Consider the following 25,638-nt stretch of genomic DNA (forward strand, 5'->3'; position numbering starts at 1 on the left):
AAGACATGCCTGAAAACTTCTTGCTCGGTTGGGACTAGAGCCCTTAATCCGCTCTGCATACTGCAGCTCACCAGGAAGGATGGATTTGGTTCTGCAGGAGCAAGAGCAAACTCCAGACCACTGAAGAGGTGAATGAAAGAGAGTAATCGCTGGAAGACTTTGCAGATGAGATTTGACTGCCTTGCTGAATCTGGGGATTCTTCAGGGATGGGGTGGTATCTGTGAGAAATCCCTGGCATGCTGCTAGTTACGTAAATTTGCTATTAATAGTGAATTATTTTTAGAAAGGAAGCTGACATACTGTAAAAGTGTCAAATGATAATGATATAGTAGTTGGTATATGTAATGTGCATTTGCAGCCTCTATCGTTAGGCACTTCTAGGTTTGCTAGGAATTTCAGGTACACTCTTACTGCAACTTTTAGTGTAGCTAAAATACCCAGCAATACTTAAGTACATGAATTGGAACAGGAACTGCAAATTCAAAAGAAATGTCTGATTTGCTTTATTACTAGGGACTACACATGTGCTGAAAGAACTTGGTCTGGTTCATTACAGCCAGATGTGAAAATGCTGCCGCCAACTGACTCCATCCTCTGCAAATTGCCTTCTGTGAGCGCCTTTCCTCCCTGCTGCCCATCTCCTACGAGCCCTTGATCTCTGCCTGGCTGGTGAGTGACTGCTCATCCTCTCACCTTTACAGACCTTTACCTCAAAGTGTTCACCCCCTCTGTAGCTAAGGTCAAAGCCTCCAAGTCTACTCAAATCTATAGTATTATTTGCCTAGTGTATACCCATATTGGTGTGGCATGGTTACATTCTTTGCATGACTGTACAGAAAGGAGTGTCTGAGTATTTGTGGATCCAGAAAGGACCATTTTTGTGGGCACACAACGGGTATGTGGAGCATGAGTAAGAACAGTTATGCAGTTTTATAGAGTGAGAGCAGTATGCTGGGAAGCTTGACAATGCCTGTGATATTCTGGCTGAGCTGTTTTGGTCTAGGACTGAGTTTGTCTGAATTGTGGTGATAGCCGTTTTGAACAATGTCTTGCTATAATGTCCTGGAGCTAATTGTAGCAATGGGATAAAAGAATGGATTGTGAGAAGCGGAGGAAATACTGGGCTTTAGTGCTTCTAGGAATAATAAAATGTCTGTTCTGCAATATGTTTAGCAATACATACAGAAACAAATAATCTGTGGTGTTGCTTAGTGTTTTTCCAAGCTTTTATTAGGATGTTAAAGGTAAAATCTTGGCCATCTTGAAGACAATGGGAACCTGCCTTTGCCTCTCTTGGGTCAAGATTACTCCTTTACACCTGTGCCGACTGTACCTGGCAAATTACCAGAAACCCCATTGCAACTAACCTAGGAAAGCAGAAAGAAGCAAGCTTCTGAACTGCACTTTCTAAACAAAATGGAGTGTCCCCAGGCAGTGCTCAGGCCACCCTTAGTCCATTTCCATGCTGAGGGTCTCCTGAGCAAAGAGGTGGGAAGAGCCAACAGGAAACATAGCTGCTTGAAAACAGGGCTCAGAGATGGCAAGAGACTCATGGCAGGCCAGGGGCAGAGCTGGGAAGAGGCCCCGTTGGCCTGACCACCTCTGATTGTGTAGCAGTCTATATGGGCAAGGAATTCAGATAACATCACAAGAAAGTAAAGTTACATTGCGTTAAATGCATCCCAGAAGAAAGCAACTTCTCCAGAATCCTGACAAACAAACAAACAGAAAAAACCTCTCAGTTGCTCAGAAATCTTGCTTATAATACGTGTTAGTGCATGGAAATTCTTCAAATTTAAGTGATGAATGTTTGGAGTTGGAGTATGTGAAACGGTGCCATACCTCATTTCTGAGCAATGCAAACCTGGACCAATTTGACCACAGGCACCTCTCCTCTGATGCCTTCATTCTGAGTAGCTAGATTGTAACTTTTCCTAATTAAATAGTGCTTTTCCTCTTTTGATCTTGGAACACTTTAAAAAGGGGATAGTGCTTCATCTTAGTCATGGGCTGGGAATACTGAGTTTTAGCCTAAGAACAGTTGCAACGGCCCAAATTATAAAATCTCTCAAATATCTTAAAAAGATGCTGCTGATCTCCAAATGATAGCCTCTTAGATATTATTACTGAAACTTTCTGGAAGTAGTGCAATCCAGGAGGGTGCAATTAATCCTTGGAGTAACCCCATTTACTCTAGCAGTTTGGCCCTGAGGGAGCAGGAGCACTTGATGTCTGACAGCAGCCCCAAATGTCAGTATTTCTCCCCTTGTTCATTTGCCTGCTTGCTGTGGCAAATTTCATGCCTTTATAAGCTGTTTATGTACAGCCTGATCAAAGTACTTAATGACAGGGTTAATTTCTACGTATAATGAGGAAGTCAAGACAGGAGACAGGTACTGTGTAATCGAATTTTTCATTTTGGAATTTGATTCTCTTCATGTAGGGCTTAGCTTTGATTTTTATTACCATTAATGTCTGCATTTACTGTTCTTTCTAGTCTCTCAGATGAGCTAAACCTACTGAGGAAATAGAAAAGGCACTGAATCGTTCCAACAGCTTCCATGAAAGTATGATGATAAAGTAAACAGAGTCTATAACTTCTGTGCAACAAGACCTCAAAATGCAGTTTGGTTTGGGGGACAGTTCTTAATAAAATCACACTGCTCAAATAGTCTACTGAGACATCTAATCTTTTTGTGACTCAGTAGGTATGTGCACAGGCATGGGTGCTTAGGTATGTGTGTAGCCAGAGAAAGAGACAAAGATTGTGTTAAAATCTGGAACACTTATAGTTTATGTAGTGTGTGTCTTCAGCAAGACTTTGCAGACATAAATGAATCCCCACAGCATCCTTTTGAAAGAGCTGATGGTGGAAAAGAGGCTAACAGTCCTTGTTTCTCAAAAGATGGAAATAAGACATGGAGCGTTAGATCTGCGTTTGCCCTGCTTTTTCTGGTTTTCATTTTAAATGCACTAAGCACTGTGAATATTTCTGGGCCTTCAAAAATCTAGGGGTACAGAAGTGATAGAGGCTTAGAAAAGATGTCTTTCGCTGAGGTAGCCAGCTTCAGGAATCAAGCTGGAAGTGGAGATGAAATTAAACCCGGGTATATCTAGCTCACCCTGCATCCACTGTGTTTCTCTTTTTCTAGCACTCTAAATTTTATGAAAACAGGGATCTAAAAGTTCATGTGATGCTAAATTCTGAGAACCACTGTCAGCCACATTTCCTTATAGCTGAGATAGAAATCTTTCTTTGTGAGGAAAGTGTGCACCTCTATTAGCACCACTGTGCAAGCTGTAGTTTGCAAATGCGATGAGAGGCTTTGCTCATGCTAATTTGGGCTCAGTCATGCACCTTTTTTTCCTCTTTTACATGCAAATAGCAGCTGTGTCAGTCTCTGGGATGCCTGCTTGTTCCTTTAACGGAGAGATTCCAGTTCATACCTTCAACCAGTGCATTTGTGCGTGGGTAGAGGTATAGCACAGTGGTACAGTTGCTGACAAGGAAAGAGCTGTGATGGAGGTTGGAACAAGTTAGTGAACTAGAGAAGTTTTGAAAGAAGATGCTGAGCTCTTCTGATGTGTTTTCATTTATTAAAAAAAGGGGGGGGGGGGGGTAGCGGGGAGGAGAACAGCAGAGAACTACACAAAATGATAATCCATGATACTGCCCCCATATAGAGAGGTTTCTTGATTGCCAAAGGGATCCATTTCTTTCTTCTGAACCCAAAGGTTCAGGCAGCAGCCCCAGGGTTGGAGAGGGTCAGCTGCCATCCCGTACAGTTGGGTCGATGGTGGGCTGAGCGCAGGTGCTGGGATTCTTCATCATGGTGCCCAGTGCTGAGGGAGCTGAGGTGGTGAGCTGTCCTGCTGGGAGCCATGGTGGTGCCACATTTGCCTGGCTTCTCAGGCCCTGTGCTCCAGAGGGTCCTTGGCCTTGCTGAGCCACTGGCTGCTCTGCTGCTCTGCTTTCCTAGCATTTTCCATGCTGGGGTGCAGCGTGTCTGCCCTGCTGCAAAGACAAGGAGGTTCATGATACTTGCTTGGGGCCAGCAGGCAAATTGGGTAGAAGGTAATTGAAAATAAAGCATATTGGCATGATGTTGTTTTCTCCTCTGTCTTCATCCTTCACTTCCACTTTACAGTTGTAGCTGCCTGAACCCAGCACCTACGTTACTCTTCTGAAAGGCCACCCCTGCTCTTGTGTCACAGAAGTCAATGCAAAATTCAGTCAGGTAAAATAATTTCCATGGCATCACTTTGGATGTCACTGATCTTACTGAAACAAGTAGGTACTAGTGCCATGTGGGCCACACGATGTAAGTGTTACAGCAAGGACCTGTTTAAAAGGATGTTTGATCTAGGGTGCAAGGATTTGCAGGAATTTGGAGTGAAAAGTTTTCTAGGAAGGTCAGCTCAAAGAAATATGATGCCCCGGGAAGTTCTCAGTTGAGTCCATAGGTGGCTTGCCACAAGGGTTTTCAGAAGGTGACAGCTTGGCTTTCAGAAAGCCCTGGCTAGTGTTTGTCTGTTCTCCCCCAAAAAGACTGCCTTGATGTCAGTGCCACAGCAGGATTTGGTGTACAGCCAGGACTCGGCGTACATCCGCTTCTTTGTATGTCCATGGACATCCTTGGAGAGTGTAACATAATAACTGTGAAATAATTGTGCTTCAGCTCCCCTCTGACCTGCTTTATAATCTTCTTGAATATATCCCCTCTGCAAGTGACAGAGAGTGGGGTGAAGGGAAGAAACACATGTACATGCTTTAATCATACTGATAGAGTAAAAGTAATACTATGTTTATCTAGGGAAGGCCCTTAAACACTTCTCTGCTGACCCGTGAGGAAACAAGGCTGCGACGTGTAGGGTTTCCATTGGCTTCAGATTGGCAACACTAAACTGAGTGAGTAATATGTTGTGACATAATAGGATGAAATCCTGGCCCTAGTAACGGCAGTAGATTTTGGTATTGATTTTGAAGGTATTTTAAGGTTTCAGCTATAGAAATTAGTGGCAAACCCCATGACAAAATAATCTAGTTAGTGGATATTACAGAAAATGCTTTTCAAATGGGAATGTATCCTGTTGCAAAGGAACATATTGAGCTGTTGACCCCACAAAGTACTACATGCATATAATAAAGTTATTTCCTGTCTATTTAAAACTTCCTTGTAACAATGTGGGTAGATCTGGTTATGCTGTTCACCATAATGACAATTTATCCAAAGCAATTTCTTGCCTGGCCTAAAATTTTGCGAAAATACCTGGTCTTTAAAGCCTTTGAGAAAGGGAGATATTTGCACCTGACATGTCTACAAGTAACAGATCAGGTTATTGATCAGTCCTGTATATGTTGCTTTCCAGTGGGAGGATGAGATGGAGGGGCCAATCCATTACTGCAGCTATCCACCACTGGAAAGCAACAGCGCTAATGATACAGGTTTTCAATAGCTGATTTATATTATCCTGCAGTCAATAAAACCTCACGATTTTGTCACTGTATTGTTTAAAGCAGTGATCCCAAATACTGGCAGGCCCCAAATCTGACCCTCTGTAACACAGCTGCTGTGTTACAAGCAGGTGAAAACTTAACTCTACCAGTCCTCCAGGGTATGGTTTAGACAAGCTCTTTGCTCACTGAGCAGTGGGTCCTGTGAGCCCTGAGCTGGTATGAGGCTCGTTCCAGTGAGTGATTTCTGTAAGAGTAGCTAGGGCTCCGCCAGCTAGCGCTCCCCTGCACCATGCCACTCAAGGGGGGGAAGGGTGAAGGAGTTACAGTCCTTCCTCTGGGCAAATGTTGCACTTAAAATTTCAGTGACTGACTGCTAATTTGCTGGCGATTGATGAGACATACGTGTTGGTGGCTATAAATGAGAGGCAGTAACTGGCTCCCCTGTTTTCCCTTCTAGTGATACAAGTACTCTCAACACCACAGAGGAACTGCCCGCTGAATCCAGCATGGTGCACAGCTCCTGAGCGAGAGAGCGGCAGCAGTGAGGAGCTGTGTTTGCTGGAGTGTTTGTAAGCTGTGTGAGAGCCAGCCTGAGCAGTCAGTGCTCACAGTCCCATCCTCTCTGTTGGTTGTGTTTGAGCACAAGAATGGTCACATCAGAGCGGACTATCATAGCAGGTCAGCTCAGCTAGGCTGGGGGCTTGTCTCAGGATGTGCTGACGTTTCCCAACATGTGCGGGAGGGAAAGGCTGTGTGCAGACCAGCTGTGCACTTAGACAGGAGAGCATAGAAGTAGCGTGGAGGTTTGTACCTTCGGATGAGCTGACCTGCAGGGACAATGAATGTCTTTTTGGACTTGTACACACCCTGTTTTCACACAAACATTTAATGCAGATTTGTAACGTGATAGCTGCCAAGTGTCTTTTACACAGTCACAGTCTAGTGACTGAAGGATCCACTAATTAAGAAGCCCCTAATTAGGCTTTTAAATGATAAACTGTAATAGCTCTAGTGCAGCTGTTGTAAACTATAAAGTAAATTATACCCAGTTGAAAGAGGCTTTAATTACGTATTTATATAACAGACTATAAGGACTTGGAAAGATAAAAGAATTTTTAGTATCTGCAATTAAAAAAAACGAGAGTAACAATAGAGCTCTTAAACCAATGAAAGCAAGGAAATTCAAAGTTAATCTGAAAAGCTGCGCTGGTACTTTCTTTTATGCTCCTGGCGTTCTAATTTTTGGGGGGTTGTTTTTGTTCTTTTTTTTGTTTTCATAATGGATGAGATAAGGAAATATTATCAGCCAGGAGTTTATGTCCCCTGCTCTTGATTTCCTAGCTTTCATAAGTCCAGCATTAATGGTACTCTGGCAAACTTTCTGTGGTTTCATTTTTGCAGAAATCCTAGTCAGAAGACCCTTACCAGCCAGCTTTTCTCCTTCTGTCCTGATTTACAGGATGGTTATTGTACAGTCGCCTTTCTGAAGTCAACAGGAGCTCAAAAATCAGTCATATTGGGCCCTTGGAAACCATGTTCAGGCCAAATCTAGCCTGCACATTGTTGGTGCAGTTTTGGCAGCCATTCACCACACTGTGCTTACCAAATGGAGAAGTTTGGATATATCTGGGACTATTCAGCTATTTGTGGAGATTGCACTTTGGGCTTTTTTTACAGGGTCAGTCCTGCTCCACTGCAATTAAGGAGAGTTTAGCCCTTGCCTATATTTGGGGCTTGGCCAGGCTCTAGTCTGCTTACCCTTTAGCCATCAGCACTGCTCCTCTCCCCCACTCTGCCTGGCAGTGCCTCTCTTGGTAACCTCACCAGTTCTGTCTCCAAACTCGCATCTGCTCTCAGCCTACCTCACTTACCCAGCCCCATTTGCTGCCCGTCCTTGCCACCTCCCATCACAACTAACACTGATGCACTGCAGTGAACAAATGCCTCTTTATAGAGAAAAGGAAATACGTGTTTGATGTGCCATCCATTTCCTGACGGCTTTGCTCATCTGTTGCCAGTTCTTTTTGTTTCTTAGATTACTGCTCCTCAGGACAAGGGCTGTGCTTTTTGTGCGTTCTTGCTGCCACCACATAGAAGATACAGACATTAGGCTGTGATGGGCAGAGAGCTCATTTTCTTTAGCTGCTCTTAGAGACTGGCCTTCATAGCTGTAGAACTGAGCAGCCCATGACAGCCAAACAAGGTAGTGCTTTTTGCTTATTCCATCCACATCCAAGTATTTTTATCTGGAAATGTCACAGCAAGGGAAATAAGGAATACAGTTCTCATAGTTAATTTTTATGGTTGATTAATTAGCCCAAAGAGTATTAAATTGTGCTAATGTAGTTTGCCTCTTCGATGCTGTCTTTTGACTTCAATGGAACTAAATACATGCTTAAAGTTAACTACATGCCTAAGTGCTGTGGTGAATCGGGGCCTAGGGCATTAATTAGAACTTGGCTCAGATTTACTTTCAAGGCTTACCCACCCCCCCCTTTTTTTTTAACTCTTCAGAGCTCAGCAGTTTAATTGGTATGCAGATGTTCCCCTTTATTGCTGGCAGAGGCCTCTGTCACTGTTCTGAAGGTACTCAGACATCAAGGCTGGTACAGTGGGCAGGAAGAAACCCCCCCTGAAGGCTTTCAAGCTTTGTGGGAAATAATGATGTATGAGACAGGGATTCCTTTGGAACCTGAAGGGAACATGACAGACAGAATAATATGGGAGGAAAACATTGTCTTCACAATTGAGACTGATGGTCTCATCTTGTCTCCTTGTTATTGTTACCAACCAAGACTGAGATGAGCTTTCTTATGAAGAACTTCATTTTGTGGCAGGTTCTATATGTTGGACACACTGCGCTCAGTGGTAGCTTTCCATCCAAGGTACAGATATTGACAGGCTCTGAGGAACCCTTTGGGGTGGTGTTTTAGCTTAAAACCTAAAATTCCTTCCAGCATTGAGATGCATTTTGTCAGGAATGACAGTTGCAATTTGATAATCTTTTACCACTTTGCCTGCCTATCTCAAACAGCTAGCTGGAGGGGATAAACCCAGAGCTGTTGGGCACAGGAGTGTCAGCTTTATGAATCAGCTTTTCTCGCACTTTATTAATTTCACTTTCCAGTGGTTAGTGCATGTTTGCAAGAGACAATTGATTTGTACGGATCTGTGTAGAATGAAGCAAAGCTGGAACTAAAGAAGGAGTGCAAGTTGACAGCAATGCAATAGCTCTAATTGACAGATACCAAAGGCACTATTTAAAGCAAATTTTCTTCTGCTGTTTAGGTTAAAAATGGCCCTCAATTTGTCTTCCAATTGCCATGTTCAAAAAGAAGTGTTTTCATATATATTCATTTCAAATGGATTAGCTGAAATATCAAGTGCTCATTTTCTATACTTGAAGTATTTTAAAGTTAGATGATTCAAAATGCTGTTGTGCAAGGTACAGGAAGATGGCTGTTTCTTAACTCCTCCAGAGTAAAAGCTGTCTTTCAGAGGACAATTTGCACATGTGAGATTTGTGTTAGTATTTTTTGGCACCCACAGTTTCATCAGAAATGCATTTCAGCTAATGGGAGGCAGAAGGACTAATACACATGCTGCATGTTGTGGGTGCAAAAATGCAAATAGAAATTACACCCACCATGGAAAGGGCTAGGAAAATGTACCTTCCTGGATGTGAGCAGGGCAGGTTAGGAAACATCATCTTCCTTTTACACTTGGCTGTTACTCTTTACATTTCTGGAGAACTGGGATCTTGCTGTTAATCTTACAAAAATAGATGCTGTGGTGAAGCCTGAGGCATGAATAAAATTGGATGTTAATCTTAAAGCAGATTTTTTACAGCTATGCAATCAGAGCCAGTGAATCCAAATGATTTTGGAAACTCTGTGTTTGTTACTTATTTAGATAAAAATACTGTGAGGAAAGAGGTCAGTGGCACAGGTACATACTGTAACATTGGGGCTCCTTAAAGTTGCGCAGATAAGCACACCAAACATTAAACATCTCTGGCTTGACACAAATAATAGGCAAAGCTGAAAAAAGCCTGCTGACAAGAGGAGTGGGTGTTGGTGGGTGACTTGCTGCAGTTTTAGAGCTGTTAAGTGTAGGTTTTTTAGCATTTTCATTATTTAAAAGTGGAATGGTAGTTTCTTCACTCCCTCTGAAAAGTTACTAATTTACTCTGAAATACAGGGTAAGCCACAATGATTTAACAGATTTGTAATGTGCTTTAGAGTGGTTTCAAGTAACAGACACCCTCCTTCTCTCCAAGCTTCCCACTGTCTCAGCTCTGCCCTCACTCCTTTCTCTGTGTACATCTGCACCAAAATGCAAAGCAGGGGCTGCCCCGCATGTGGCTTTCATCTGTCTAGCTCTAGTGTCAATAGGTTGGGTGGCTTTGAGCACTGCTGCTCATGCAGGTTTGCCTCATTCCCAGTGTTCAGAAACAGAGGCTGTTAGCTATGTTCAAATGTTGGGAATGGCATCCTAAAGCATGGAGTGGTTCAAAAGCTGGTGCTCTGCATGTACTGCTGCAAGCGGACAGGCCTTCCTTAGGGTAGCCCTGATGTGTAGAGGCTGCCTTTTGCCCAGTGCATGCAAAGTGCCTAGCCGAGCATTGCTGAGGACCATGATTAAGGTCTCCAGGATGTTTCTGGAATACAGCCATATTAAGTAATCTGCAGTGCTCCGTGTCAATTGATTGAGAGAAGGCAGCTGAATTATGTTCTCAAGGGGCTGTCCAGGAAGACTGGCAGCCTGCATGGATGGGAGGTAGTCAGGGGATTTTCTCCAGTCGTCAGGCTTGAACAGGTCTTACGCTCCAGCCAATTCGTGCCTACATATTGCAGTGGTGAATAACCGTGCTTATGGCAGGATGCTTAAGCTGGAGGCCTTTTGCATAAATGATACTGAGATTTGATGGAGCCTGCTGAGAAGGAGCTGGCCTTGCATTTACTCAGAGAGGTCTCTGGTGGTTTGTGGTAAGGAATTGGGACCTGAGGCTGAAGCCACAAAGTCCAGGACCAAACCACAGAATTTATACAACTGCCAAGGCCTGCCCATTTGCCTCCCCAGCTGAAGGTCTGTGTCACCACACATCTGCCACTTTTCTGTCGCCTCTTGCTTTTCTGTCTCCTCTTGTCATTGCTGTTTGAGGGAAGAAGCTATTTTGTTCAATATAGCAACGTTGTCTAGCTTAGTTTAATTTTACTAGCTGATGATTTCACATTATTCAGCACATCCATGGGTTTGTTTCGTATCAATAACCAAGGGTAGGAATACTTGAATAGAAAGCTAGATGGAAATGCTGAGGTTCTGGAGTAAAAAAAAAAGTTCTCTTCTTTGTTTCCCTGTTCTAGGAGGCCTGGAGAATGCTTAACCATTCATAACAGAAACTATTCAAGATGCATGGGTCTGAAAGGTCACTGTAAGTTTCTATTGCTCTTCTGGTGGGACTGGTATAGATCATGTCTTCTAGCAGCTTTTAAGGAAGAAAGCTTTTGTCACAAAGAGAAATGCTAAGTTTGTGCACCCAACCTCTATTTGGAAGAATATTTTGTTGTGAAACCTTTCTTCTTCCAGAGGCTTGAGGCAGCTGCTTTTGATCTGGGAGCTTACAGTGTGGGTAAGCGCAGCCATGTTAGGCTGGATAGACCTCACCCTCAGGGATTTGCACATGTTAACTCTCCTTGACTTGAACTGGAGAAGGGCCAGGGTTTTCACGCTTTCACTTTCTGTCACCGAGAAAAATGAATGCTGTTCTACAGAAGCTATAATTTCTTCCTTTCTTCCCAAGTAGATGATGACTAAAGAAGGCCTGAACTGAGTATAGATATTCTTATATTTACTTGAAATGAATGTAGCTCATAACTCTTATTTTAGCACCAATCTGGAACACTACTGTGAACAGATTTACAATGTCTGCCTTTTCTTTACCTTGGCATTCTGGCATTTATGCTCATTCTTGCACTGATACTTGGGAGTTTAATGAAGCCAAATGTTTGAAAAGTGAGTAGGTAAAAGGTAGAAACTTTCATATACAAACCTATTCCTTTTGTGTGCTCTGTAGTCTTCTTTTAGTTCTTAAATATGGTTTTATTCTTCTGGTACTAAGGGTCTCGGCACTGGTATTTTTGTTCCGGTATGTGTGTCATCAGCAGAGTTATTAGCTGTGTTCCAGTTGCATGGTCCTTTGTTGCTGGATTGAAAAGCTCTACTAACTTCAACCGTGTGTTTTTAGACTAGATACTTACAGAAAGCCTTTACTGTGTTTATAGAAGAGCAGATTTAATCTGGAAGTCATTGAGAGAAACCAATAAAGAACTTCCTTGATGTGATTTTTGGAGCTACTCTGTGGAACTGAATTACATGTTTTCAGGTATTGGACATAAGGGCACTTGAAAGCATAAAGAAGGTTAAGTGTAGATGATAATGAAAATGTTATCAGTATTTATAGGTCAGTCGATAATGTCAGTATATTAAAGTGATATGAAATATCTCTTTGATTTCATGGACAGTGCCTTACTGTATATAGTTTACTGTAATAACATGATCCTTGGTATACATTGATGATAAGTTTAACTTTATAAAAAGTTTGTTAGTAATCCAATTGCCCTGAAATGCCTTATGAAAAGTATGTTTATTACAGAACACCTACAGTTGCTATCTGCCTGGTGTTATCTCTGTTATAGTGAGCTAAGCTAAGAAAACACATTTGGAAAAAACATGTGCCAAGCAGAGATGGTTGAGGGTTTTTTTTTTCGTTAGACTTGCTGGAAACATTCATCAATAGTTAGAGATGTGGTCTTTCAACTAGGTTTCTTTCACCCAGATTGTATGCAAATTACAAGATTCTTCAAGCATAAAGTCATATGCCAGGAATATGATATTAGCATTTCTTTTAATAAGAATAACTGTGGAATTAAGTACCTTGTTTGGTGAATTGCCTTCCTTGTCATTCATCACTGTGTAACATCTTTGTAGAACTGCAGTAACTGGAAGGAAAGAAAATACTGGAAAGTGTTTCTGTAATTGGAGCTGGGTTTGGCAGGGACTTCTGCCTTTCTGGAAAAGAAATGCTGATTTTGGCTCTTCACTTTGCCATCCCTTTTTTCTGCTGTTGTGTACTGGAATAAAAGAATAAAGGTGAGCACTAGATGAGCTTTGAATTCCCTTTGGACCAGACTTCAGGAGTCTCTCTCTCTCTGACACACATTTTGGTGTTAATTTTTCCTCAGGGACTTTATTCACAACATCTCAGAACATATTCTTCCAATAAGATTTCACGTAGTTTGATAAATGTTTGGATAAATTTCATAACATCTTATCAAAGTAGGCACAATAGTTCTCTCTTGAGGAACTGAGCTTAAATGAAATGCTCATTTATGTTGGTGGGATAATAATAATGAGTACAGATCCAAGTCAGTGGTTTGTTATTCTGTTGCAGGAGTAGGCTGAATCAAAGCCTCTGTCAACAATTAGAGCGCAGATACTAAATTAACATACCAAAGACTAGCACTTCAGGAGTATAGTCTTCTACTCAGAACAGTGCTGACATGTACCTTGCTCACAGAAGCTCTGGAAACATCATGAGACTTGGACAAACACAGTGCATCCTTCTGGACAGCAGGGATGCTGCAGCAAGAGTGTGTTCTTGGCTGATGGAAATCTGCCCAGCATTGGGGGAGCTTGGTGGTACGGGAGACAGTCACAGCTGCTCTATTAGGATGGCCTATCACTTTCTTGTGGGGCAAGATGCAGCCTCAGTTCTCTTTTGCACATGCAAAAATGGTATAATATTAATTATATTGTCACCAGGTTTCACTAGTGAAGCCCCATAAAACAAAAAAGGAATGGCTATATAGTGACACTAAAACTTGGTATGTTTTTTATATTAAGTGGGTGAGCAGAGATCACTAGCCATAAAGACACTGCTTTTCCAGAAATATGAAATACTTAGGTAAAAGCTGCACAGAAATTTGATTACTTCCTCCTAAAATGGTGACCTCTTCCCTTCTAAATAGGTTCGATTCTCTTCTTTATGAGACCCCTGCACCTTCACCTAGATTCTTCCTTGAGCAGCGGTGGTAGATCTGACCACCGAGGGAATCTGGCCCACTGAATTCCTTTTCTTTCTGTGCAGTTGAATGAAAAGTGTGTGTCTTTTGAAGAACAGTGACTGAAAGAAATATTGATGACTGCCAGGGCATCTACGGAAAAGTATAAGAAAATTACTCTACTACAACAGGCAAGACAAAGGGGCTTTGTTCACTCTTTCTTGTAGATTGTATATATTAATAGTAACAACCAAAGTTTTGTATTTTTTCAGAGAAACACACAAGGCTTTGAATTGTATTGTTTTAATTGCAGCTAACTGCATGAATTAAGTGGAAAATTGCACACAGTACTTTGATTGTCTAACTCTGTATGTGAGGCTTTGGGAACAGTTTGTTATTATAAAAGAACAGCACTAACAAGAAATCAGCCAACATATAATTGCTAGGCTGAGGGGCAGTTTGGGGAAAGCTGATATTTATTTATAAATTATTAAATAAAAGCACATAATATGTGGATCATCTCTCACTGCCTCCACACTTTATACATTACTCATCTTCCTAAATTTCATGTTCTCCAGGACATTGCTTCTTATAACCAGTGCAGGCATCAAAACCACCCACACCCAGGAAAGGAGATGCCTGTGCATTTGTTATGATGGCAGTTTTGGTTATGGGACTCACCTAAGAACAGAAACCTTCAGTTCAAGGAAAGGACTCATGAACTGAGTTTAAAGGTTGTTTTATGTGCCTAAAATACACACAAGCACCTGGGACTCTGTTCAGGTAGCTTAAACTTTGGCCAGGATTTCCTACTGACTAGGTACCTTTGGAGATTTACAGCCAGCCAACACCCTAAATAGAAGGACTTAAGGAGTGATTTAGGCATTAAATTTAGCAGGGTTCTCAAAAAACATTGGTTATGTAATTCCGATCAGTTTTGGTAAGAATGAGGTAACTTCTGATTGTCCTGTATGGTTCTCTCCGCACACTTAGTGCCTTACTACCGTAGGAAACAGCCATTTTACAAGACACAGCAAGGAGGTAGGTGGTGGTTGGACTCACCAAGAAAGTGGAATGGTACTTCATCCTCAATGTTTTTGGCTACCAAATATCTATTCCCGCTCTCCTGGGGGATGGAACTGCCATTCTTTCCTTCAGCATAGATTTGTAGGCTTTTTTTTTTTTTCTCAGAAAGCAGAGGTAACTATTATCGTTAGCCCAGCTCTTCACAGCTGTCATGTATACAAATATCCTATGGGTGAGTGTCAAGAGGATGGGGCCAGGCTCTCTTCAGTAGTGCCCAGTGACAGGATGAGAGAGCACGGGACAAAGTGCAACACAGAAAGTTCCTTCTGAATACATGGAAAAAATTCTTTTACTTTGAGGGTGACAGAGCACTGAACAGGCTGCCCAGAGAGGTTGTGGAGTCTCCTTCTCTGGAGACATTAAAAACCTGCCTGGACACAACTCTGTGCAACCTGCTGTAGGTGCACCTGCTTTAGCAGGGTGTTGGATTAGATGATCTCCAGAGGTGCCTTCCAACCCTGACCATTCTGTGTACACTGTTTCCTCTCCATTTCCAGGCAAGAGCCAATAAACTGAAATTATTAGGGATTAGTCCTCTGAGCCTTTCTAGCTGTGTGGGAAGAGCATTGTCCTTGGCAGCTGAGGAGGTGGTTTCTGGGGATGCACACAGCCCAGGTTCCTTGCCTTGCTGCACTTCTCAAGGGGCAGCAGTAGATGCTAGTGAATGTGGCACTTATAGTCAGGTACCTAGGGCAACTAGTAACAGTCTCTATTCCAGAGGACCCGGTTGATAACCAGGTGCACCGACACATAAACAGTTCCTCACATGTCCACGTAACACAGGGGTGGGTGATGTCCTGGCCTTACAAGCAAGATATGTGTCCTACACACCAAGAGACCCTTGGTATTCTGTAGCTGGCATTGCTGGACACATCTTTGGGCCTCCTGTGCTGCTACGTTGAGATGAGATTTGTGCTGTACAAACAAATCACACTGGTAAACCACTTAAACAGCATTTAGGCATTTATGCAACTTTAAAATGGTAGAGGCTTAATTTTATGACTTAATCTGCAGGCTTGTTAAAACTTATGTGTCTACACTGAAGGTATGTGAAGATTATATCAATAATACTGGCTACCAGATTAGCTGATGTGAGACTAGATGGTGCAGAAAGTGCTTGAGATGTGGAACTGGGCAGAGTATAGCTTTGCACAGCTTTTGCCAAGAGTTGCTTGGTATCCCTGTCACTGGTTTTCAACATCCAAAAATATTTTCCCCAAAATACCCTATATTTCTACAGGAGTACACAGCTGCATTTATGAAAGGTCTTGGCTTTTGCAGCAAATCTGGTTTGTACAGTTTCTTTTCTATATGCGTGTTGCCTTCATAATTACTGACAAGCATAATGAAAAACACAGTTTTGTTACATGAGCTTTCAACAGTGGTTTTAAGTAATGTAGAAAATATTGCAGCTACTTCCAACAAAGGAAAAAATCAAAACAAAGCAGCTTTGAAAATGTTGATATACTTGGGGAAATAAATCTTAATTTTTAACTCTGTTCTATTATTTGCACATACTGTTGTATTGTTGTATATACTCTGTTTAGTATCTCTGATACTAAACCCCATATAAAGCACTATTGATTTCAACCAGCTCAACAGGAGATAGTGTATGGCTTCTACCCTGCTCTCCCCTGCTCTCCCCTGCGCTGTGGGACTAAATCTCAGCTGTGCTCCCCTGCAGCCTTTGGCTAGGTTTTATGGGACAGCCTCTATTCAATGCTTGCATGCACTGCAAAAGCTGTCCTCACTGTGAGAAGTAACTCACCTTCACCACACCTCTTTTTCCAGCAGGATGTGGGCAGGTTCCTGGATTAAATTCTTGTTAATCACAAACCTTGTTGTATTGAAGGCATTCAAAATATATGGCCTTTCAAACCCTTGTGAGTTCACAGCATTTAAAGATAAGAGCACAGTATTGCCAAGAAACGTGTCTTGTTGAGGCCCACAATTAACTTTATCAAAAGAAGGAATCTTATTTTTGCCTGCTGTGGATAGAGGGTGCATCTCAAAGCAGCCTAAAGTTAAAGATAGATATAGCGTCTGGTTCAGATCACGATATGAAGAAAGGTTCAGGTTAATTGGTATTTATTCTTAGTTTGTACTTACTCCTTTTGGCTTGAGCTAACAGGCAGGAGTTGGAGGCCCACAAAGTTGCTTCTCCTGGGATGACAGATGAATGAGAGTCTCCATGGGGAAAACATATTTAGGGATGGGAATGTCACTAAGGAAGGCTGGTCATTGCCTTTAGCTCAGTCAGCCTGCAGGGAGGATGCTCTGAGGGGCAGCTCAGTGCCAGCAGGGAGGATCGGCTGTAGGCATGGACCGAGGCATCCCAGGGGGCTGTGGAAAAGAGGGTTGTTCTGAGTCCCTCCTCTGCCCAGTGCCATCTCACACCTCTGTACCTACACAACCCCAGTCCACCACCTGTTGCCCTTCCTGAGTGTTTCTGGCGCCAGGGAACGGTTGTGTGAGGGTGGGCTAGCTGGAAACTGGCCGGCTGCCAGCCTGCAGAGAAGGGGGACTTTCCAGAGCCCCTCAAAGGCTTTCAATTCCCCCTGTTTTTGCCACTGTTTTCTGCAACGCCACCACAGCTTGGGTGCAGCCGTTTATCTCAAATAAAGCTGTTTTTTTCCTGAGGTCTCCCTACTCCTCCTGCAGCTGTGAGGGGCAGGGGCCCACCTGCCAGAGGCCAGACCTTCGCATTTTTGCAGCTCCCACTTTTTATACAGTTTATTCCCCCTGTTGGTGTTGGTTGGAGTTGAGATGCTCCTAGCAGGATCTCCTGTGTGTTTGGGCGGGGTGCCCCTTTTCCAGTAACTGCACGGGCTATTTTAATCCCTCATGCACTTGTGGAGAAGCGCATCCCTGTTTTGGCGGTAATTTCCCGGCTTTGCGACTGCCCGGGGAAGGGCCACCCCGCGGTGGGCGGGCTCTGGGCCTCCCGCCCTGCAGCCATAGGGCGTCGCCTCTCCTGCTCTGTGGCACGATTGGCTGGGTCCTCCCCGCAGGCGGGGCTGGTGCTATAAAATGGCTGCGTTTTGAGGGGAGGGTTGTAGCGTTCGTGTTGTGTTGTAGAGGGTGCTGTCGCTGGGTGGCCTGTGCCTTGTGGGCATGGCTGTACTGCTGGAGGCCAGGCAGTGTATGTAGATTGGTGGCTTTCTCCTTCCTCCTTTCCAGCCAGCACTGGCCCCTCCTAGCTGCCTCAGGCAGGCTGCTGAGGTGAGGCAGAACTCATGGTCCTTACCAGTACTGTTTGCAGGGATGTTGCTGAAGAGCTGTTGGGTTGAATAGAAATAAAATAGCATAAACTATGTTTTAAAATGCAAATTCAATTGCAGAAGGGAAGGAAAAGGACTCCTAAACTTGCACGTAGGCAAAATAGGTGGTAATGCTGCCTTGGAAATGCCACGGGAGTCTGGAGAGACTAGCAAGTGGTGAGTTCCAGCCTTGGAATGCGATCTTGGGCCTTGCCAAGCACTGGTATGCTAGCTCTTTGGTGGGCTGCAGCAGCCTCAGTGGGCAGGACTTGTTGCTTTTAGCACAAGAATATCCTAAGCTCAAAACAAACTATGTATAATAAATGCTAAGAGCACCCTTTTTGGGGCTTCTTATGCTATCATAAAGAAACTACTAAAAAAAAAAGAAAAGCCAGCAGTATGCTTTGTTGCTCACTTAATTGTGGAAGTTTTACTATGTCCTGCTGTGCTGGTGATAAAGGCCTATTACCAAGGCTAAATTAGATCAGGTGTTTTCCATGTCCCTGCAGTCTTGAGTGTCAGCTGTTTTAGCAGTGCAAAAAAATGTTGGGGTCAAGCAGCCCAGTTCTGTGAGCATTTGCCCATGTAGATGTGTAGGCCCTCTATTGATTTGACCAGCACTTCCTGTCAGCATGGCATCCTTATAATGCTTTTATGTATGCAAAGGTGTGGACAAATGGAGATTATTAAGCTGATTTAAAACTGGTTTTCTTCCCCTTTTTCCTGTGCTTTTCCCCTGGTATTTAATTAAATGACTGAAATGTGTGTTCAATAAATACCTACAAATCACATCTGTTTTTTGTTTGCTCCCAGGAAGAAGAGAACAGCATTCCTACATGTTACCTCTGCAATGGAAATGTTAGGACAGCTACGAATGTGCAGCAGACTTCAAGCTGTATGGCAACTACAGGTAAGCTCAGAAGTTGTTACTATGGAAAGTGCAAAGCTTGAAAGCAGTTTGTTCTTGCTCCTTGTGTTGATTAATTGAAAGTAAATTCAGTTTTATGTTGTGCTCAGTCTTTTCCATAGGCTAAGTGTTTTGCAGGTTCACTAGACAGAACTGAGTTTGTGTTTTGGAGATATGATGAGGCTGGATGGGCTGACGTGGTAGTTGAGATTAAATGGATCTGCCACCCTGGAAAGTATTGGAGCTAGATAACAGTTGTGAAATGCTAGAGTTGAAAGAAATTTTTAGTGTGTGTTCCCTTTCCTTTTCTCTTGTGCTTGGGCAGGTGGGACTTGAAGTCTAGGACCTCAAGTCTAGAGGCTTAGATGATTAATTTCTGCACTTTGTTGTTCCAAAATGATGGTGGTCCTCTTCCAGCCTTTGCACTGAGTCTGAAAGCTCTGAGCACGCGCAAACCTGTTCCAGGGCTGAACATGGGCATAGTTGTCAGCATTCATGTCTAATTATTATAGCTGGTTTTCAGAGTGAGCCTTCCTTTTAATATGAAGTGTATACTTACATGCTGTTCTGAGCTGTTGTCTCAGACTTTTTACCGATTCAGGAAGACTGTATTGAATGTTGGTAAGTACATACCAAAGAGGATGTGGTTGAGTTCACATTTTGAAATAGCTCTTCCGCCACAAGGATTAGTATCTACTACCTTCCTTTTAACTGATGGCTTCTATTCTGTAGTAGACATTTGTGACAGTGTCTCTGGGATATATTTATAAATATATTTGCCAAAGTTATATATTGAATAATTCCTGCTTCCAGCATGTCCAAAATGATCACATACAGAATGTAATTAAAAATGAACCTGCTGTGGTAATTGCATGTTTCTATAATTTATTTAACACCTTACTAGGAAATACTACTTCCTATTCTATTATATCTTTTATTTAAATTAATGTCATTGATATGAGGAAAATAAGCATACATACTGAAGAGGACTGGCTAAAACTATTCATTTGTATTAGACTATTATGAAGCATTTTCAGATTAGAGGCCATTAAAAAACCAAGTAATCCAATAGCATGGGAAACCTGTGGTTTTCAAGTGTTTGGTGTGTGTGGAAGGGAAAAGGTTATAAAGAGGCTTGTGGGAAATAAATGAAGGGAAAAATTAGGTTGACTTTTTTGCATGGTTTATTGACTAGCTGACAAGCCAGACCATATATATTTATTTTTTTTCTCTGTCTTGCCATGACTGGCCAGGATCAAATAAAGGATGTCTTGGAAAGGAAGGGAAGTGTCTTGGATTTCCAAATGTGATGAGTTTCCACTTAGTGATTACCATATACTCAGCTCTGTAGAATGATAAGTCTTTGATTTAGTTTCCCATACAGAGAAATGGAACACGACTGAAGCATAGATTTACACTATGGCATGTTTCAGAAAGTCCATGAGCACTCAGCAGTGCTCTATACAAATACAGCATGAGTGCCAAACTACATGTATTTCTTGAGGTAACACTTCACAATGTTATGTTGATTTCTGAAATTGTATAATTACTTAGTAAAAAGCACTTGGAAGAACATCTTTTTCTGAAAGGTTTTCTGCTGCTGGTTTTGATTGAATCTACTTTACTGTACAGGCATGTTTTTGTCATGCAGTCTGTGTAAGGAAAGCACTCTGTAATAATAAAAAAAATTAGGAAGATGCAAAATTGTCCTGGTACTCATGTTACCAGCTTCCTGCCAGACAGTCTCTGCAAAGAAGATGGTTTTGTCCAAGAGTGAGAAATATACTTGTGGACCTGGCAAATTCCTGCTATGGGGGGGGTTGTTTGAAATGACATCTTGGAAGAGTTCTTTATACTATGTGCCTAAATATCCACAGCTGTCCTTGCCCTCTACCTGTAGTTTAAGCTTTCTGCTGGCTTGGTGGGAGGTCTCCTTTTTATATGTATTGCTTAATGCTTAGGAACTGAATGTAACTTTTATCTGTTTCTGGGTTCCACAGCATTCATAAGATGACTCTTTCCCACTGCACTAAATGCTTTCCTATTCTGCATGAATGATGCACGCAGTGTTGGGCTGCATATATTATTTTTCACCAGAAATGTTTTATTTCATGGAATTGGCCAATTACAGAGAAAATTTGCAATTAATGCAACTTAGGCAGATGCATGACAGAACAGTAGAATAACTATGTGTGTTGAAAAGCTTCACTTTCTTTCTATAATGCTCTTTTAATCTTTGCTGAAATTCAGGCTGTCAGCTTTGATACTGTTTGTTGGTCCTTCAAATTCAAAGTGTGTTTGGTAAACTGCTGAGCTGAGTGCATTTAGGAGGTGGACAGGGTGCTGGCATCATTGCAGTCTGACAGAAAAAATCACTTTTGGACCATTATGCTCAGAGTTTCTAGGAGGCCTTTGTAGTGTAAGGAGTGGGCAGATGCTGTAGTGGGCATGTAGCCTAAGTAATGCTGTATGGATCTTCAGATAGATGAAAGTACTATAGTGTGTGGACTATTGCTACAAGCAGCAGCCCCCTTCAGCACTGGGGGCGCTTCCTTGTTTGGAAGAAGGTAGAAGAGAGGAGATGGAGTGTCTGACATTCATGCCCAGGCTTTCCTGTCTGCAGGGAACCAGCAGAGCAGCCCATTGCACTCTGGCATTGCCAGTACATCATCCTAGAGAAGAAGGTGGGTGTCTCATTTGAAACACACTCCTTTCTCTTTTCAGAGAACACTCTCCAAGCCTTCCAGACCATATGCTTCTGTCCTCACTGAGGAACTACAGAAATATGCAACCATACAATCTCCCTTTCCCTCTCCATATTGTTGGGAGCATGATGGACAAACAATTCCTGAAAAGTTCCTCATTGCCTAGGTAATTAGGATCTATCTGTCCAGACATCTCTGTGAGACCAAAGAGCCAAATGCACACTCCAATGCTACCGGGGCTCATGTGTTCTCCCTATGGACCTTTTAGCCTGTTAAACTCATCCATAGAAGAGCCCTGCTTTTCCACCTGGAGGTTGTGGGGTGCAGAATGGAAAGCTTACTTTAAGCATTAGAATAGTCATCCCATAGACTTTTATGGAGCTGTGAATTCCCCTCCCCAAGTCAAGTCACTTCTCTCAGTTCTTCACTCTTTCCCAATGCAGAACCATTTGCTTCAGCAGATCCTTGACTGCATTGTCTGTTGTGCGGCCCCTATTACAATACTATCCAAATTGTTCGAGATCGTCCATGAATTTTCTTTATGCTACTCACAACACTTAAGAGAAGTGATACAGAGAAAATATTAAAGCTACTAAAGAGCAAATGGGGCTATAGAGCACCCTGAAGAACCATTGCCACTGCTGTACTGGGTCCCTGGATGGGATGTCCTAAAAGCTGCAGCTGCTTTCCCATCTTACCTTAACTCTTTTAACAAGGGTGGAGAGGAAGCAAGAAGAGAGAGATGTTTCTGCAGTTATTACAACACGCGATGATATGCAGATTCCTTCTCCCTGCCCTGTGACAAGCATGATGTAGGCCACAAAGTGCTGCAATCTATATTGGGGCTTTTTGGGCCGTTTTAAAAAAGAATTCCATCTTTGCTGTCACATCTTCCTCTCTCACTGAAGGCAGGGACTGACTAACTAGCAATGGTTCAGTGGCAGATGCTATTGTGAAAATGTTTTGATGGTGATCTAACTGGGAATAGAATCCTCTTAAAGGTCTGGGCAGGCTTCTAACCTCTATGCGATATGGGTTCCGTTGGCTGGTGCACAAAAGCAGCCCAAGCAGTCCTGAAAGGATGAATCCTGTTGCTTGCAAATGGCTGCTGCTCTTCCAAGATGACACCTGTGGGCCTTAGTTGTCATGCACTGGTACTCACTGATGTATTAGACACAAGAATGTTGTTGGCAGTTTGATATACCTAGTAACATTTTCTAATAGGAGAATGAAATGCCAGGACTGATGGTAGTTACTTGTTTCAATCCTCTGAACACAGTTAGCATGCAATCAGCATTGGTGGTTTTCTTCTCAGTTTGAAATCACATTAACATTAGTCATGTAAAAGGCTATACTGTTTTGAAATAAATATTTATCAACATATCCTGTTGTGGTTTATTTTTAGTCTGCTGATATGTTTGACTAGTATCTCATATGACAGTGACATTTGTAAACAGAGCAGGGAGGGTGTGTCACTGCCCTTTAAGTTAGTATTTTCCTGATAATTGTTATCAGATTGTGATACTCACACATCGAACCCTAAACTCTTAATTGTAACAGTGCAGACAGGAGAGCTATAACTTGAGTTCTTGCAGTTACCAGCTTTTCCAGTTGCTTTTAGTTTGTCTTGCAGAGGAATGCTTCAGGTGTGTAAACGTAGAGGACTAGTGCAGTTTGAGGTGCCCATGCATGTAGTGCCTGAACTCCAGCTATTACTGCAGAGGAGCAGTAGCCTTCCAGGTGCCCTGTGCCATGGTCTCAGCCCTGTGCAACCGTTGCAGATGCCCAGAGGTGCTGAAATTGTGTTGGATGAGTCCTGCAGGCAACCTCCTAGGTTTCTGCCAGCTGTTTCTCATGGGTGTTACGAGGGAGACACCTTCAACACACAACCATCTGCTGACACCTTGTAAGGACATCCTCGTGCCTCCCATTGAGCAAGCACAGGCTCAATCCTCTTGGCTTCTCCCTAACTACTGCATCACTTGTTGCAAGCTTGGCAATTTGGGCAGCCTACAGAGAGATGTACATACTTTCCCCCCCGATACTTTTTGGGAAAATTTCCTCACATGTATGAGAAAATACAGTGGTCTTGCCAGGAGATGATGTGGAAAAGCCTGAAAACTTTTAAGTTCAACTGCAATGTTTTAAATGTGCAATGAATTTGGCTTTTTTATATAATTTAAATTTACATATGTAAGTCAACTATATCCATTGGTTTGAGGCTCATAGAGGTATCTTGCAGATCAGTGAGTAGTTCAGAGGTGCGTGAGCTGCAGCTTGCCTAGCAGTGTTGGGCTGTGGGAGGTTGCTGTGAGACCCGAGGAAGCTGCTTGGTCTCTCCTTGTTTCCGATGAACTGGAGAGAGAGAGAGTGTCTCTCACATTTATTGCGGTACTTGCACAGTACTGAATTGTTTCTTCCTGTAGTAATTTCTGTAGCTGTCACAAGAGTAGAATGAGCTTTGAGTCTGTGGGGATGTGTCCTTCTCTGTCTGAGGTGATGTTCGGAAGTTAGCTGGCAGATTTCATGCCCCTGACAAGAGGCTGAGGCCACCAGTGGGGACAACATTTGTGCGGTCATCACACAGCATTAGACGTGGTGTGAAATTCTGGCAGGCCTGTCTGAAGGACACAGGTTTGACGATACATGGCAGCTCTTAGTTACTTCTCACCAGTTGTGCCCTTTGAGGAGAGGGAAAAAGGCTGCCTCAGTGGGGCATGTCCTACATACAAGACCATTGCCTCCCACTTGTGCTATTGCTGACATGTCCTTCCAGGCTGTGGAGGGGTATAAAACTGAGGGCCTGCCCCCGTGCATGCCTGGGCAACAAGTTTATCTGACAGGGATGGTATTTCCAAAATAAATACAAGGATCTGTCCCCACTCATCACTATTTCCATCCTGCCACAGGTTGCCACACACATTCTCAGCTTGTGTGAGCACTCATGGGGGTCATCAGGCTGTGCTGTGTCAGAGTGAGTGCTTGCTGTGCCTTTCCTAGCCTGTGTGATTTTGGCAAAAGCCTGCCTAACCACTGCTGCAAGGAGGTTTAAGTTCCTAGGTCCCTTTGGCTGCTTAAAAAAATCATAAGCTGCAGAAGTAGAAAACCTCGTGAATGGAACTACTAATTTTGCAGTTAAGAATGAATGAAAAAACAAATAAATGTAGGAAATAGAGAGTCAATCAGCTTGTTGCCTAGGAGAGGAAGATTTATGGGGTGCCAGAGTTCCTGCTGCCTTAAGGAAATGCTGTAATGACAGGCCAGCAAGGCAAGAAGAGAGCCTGAGGGCCTCGTCACTGTCACATTGACGGCATGGTTCAGACCTTAGCGGGGGTGAGTAGGTGGTGTCTATTGCCTTTGCTTGTCAAACTCCCGGTCACCAAATAATGAGGTGATTGTTAAAATTCCTCAAAATATTTTACAGGGCATGCATTTGCCAATGTTCATAGCATTTTTTTTAAAGCAGCGGTGCTCAGGCGGTGTCTGTTATCTTGGGAAGGAGTTCCTCCCAGCCCATGTGAGACTGGAGAGCTGCGCAGAGTTTCTTGTACTGGTGGGGAGATAGATGCTTGACAGACAGCCTAATCTTTATTGGTTTGTAGGGCATCCAGACTGACCATCCTGCAGTTCCAGCCAAGCTGAAGGCAGAGTATGGCAGGAGGAGCCCCACTCCACTCCCCACCTTTGGTTTTATATTGAGGAATGAAGACTTTAAAATTCATGAAGTCAGTGCCTTTCCAGCCCTGCAAAACTAAAGATAAATGCTAATTGCCAATGCCTTTCTCAATATCAATGGGCATACATCAGCTCCTGAAAAATGCACTTGCTATTTTAGTTAAAAATAAACAAATCAATTCTGGGGCTTTTGAGCATTTAAGCTTCCTTAAGTAAGCAATAGATTTTTCAGAAGAAAAAAAAAATTACTAGGAGGCAATCCAGTGAGTCCTGTTAAGAATAGGCAGGAGCACTAGGAAACTCAGATTCAAATCTTAGTTTTGCCGGTTTCCCAATATATTCCCAGAAAAATCAGATAAATCATTTAGAAGACAAGAATTATCTTTCAGTGTATTCACGGTGTACTTTTCTGATAAACCAGGAGTGTTGACAGGTTGGTTACAGCAGGAATAAAATTCACCTTCCTGATGGGGTAATGTGATA

The 25,638-nt window shown here is 42.8% G+C and overlaps 2 long non-coding RNA genes across 2 annotated transcripts in view; both read left to right on the forward strand.

Moving 5' to 3' along the window:
* The first annotated feature begins 277 nt into the window (after positions 1–277).
* Positions 278–25,638, forward strand: part of LOC129736889 (uncharacterized) — a 47,403-nt gene continuing 22,042 nt past the window's right edge. Inside the window, exons 1-3 of the long non-coding RNA XR_008734030.1 lie at positions 278–670; positions 10,826–10,988; positions 18,686–18,778. This is a non-coding gene — a long non-coding RNA (uncharacterized LOC129736889). The remainder of the gene's footprint in view (positions 671–10,825; positions 10,989–18,685; positions 18,779–25,638) is intronic.
* LOC114018159 (uncharacterized) lies at positions 11,506–13,698 on the forward strand. Its single transcript, XR_003563584.2, has 3 exons — positions 11,506–11,844; positions 12,450–12,611; positions 13,609–13,698. It is a non-coding gene; the product is annotated as an uncharacterized LOC114018159 (long non-coding RNA).

Source organism: Falco cherrug, chromosome 9 (assembly GCF_023634085.1).
Source record: "Falco cherrug isolate bFalChe1 chromosome 9, bFalChe1.pri, whole genome shotgun sequence".
In the NCBI taxonomy this organism is placed as follows: Eukaryota; Metazoa; Chordata; class Aves; order Falconiformes; family Falconidae; genus Falco; species Falco cherrug.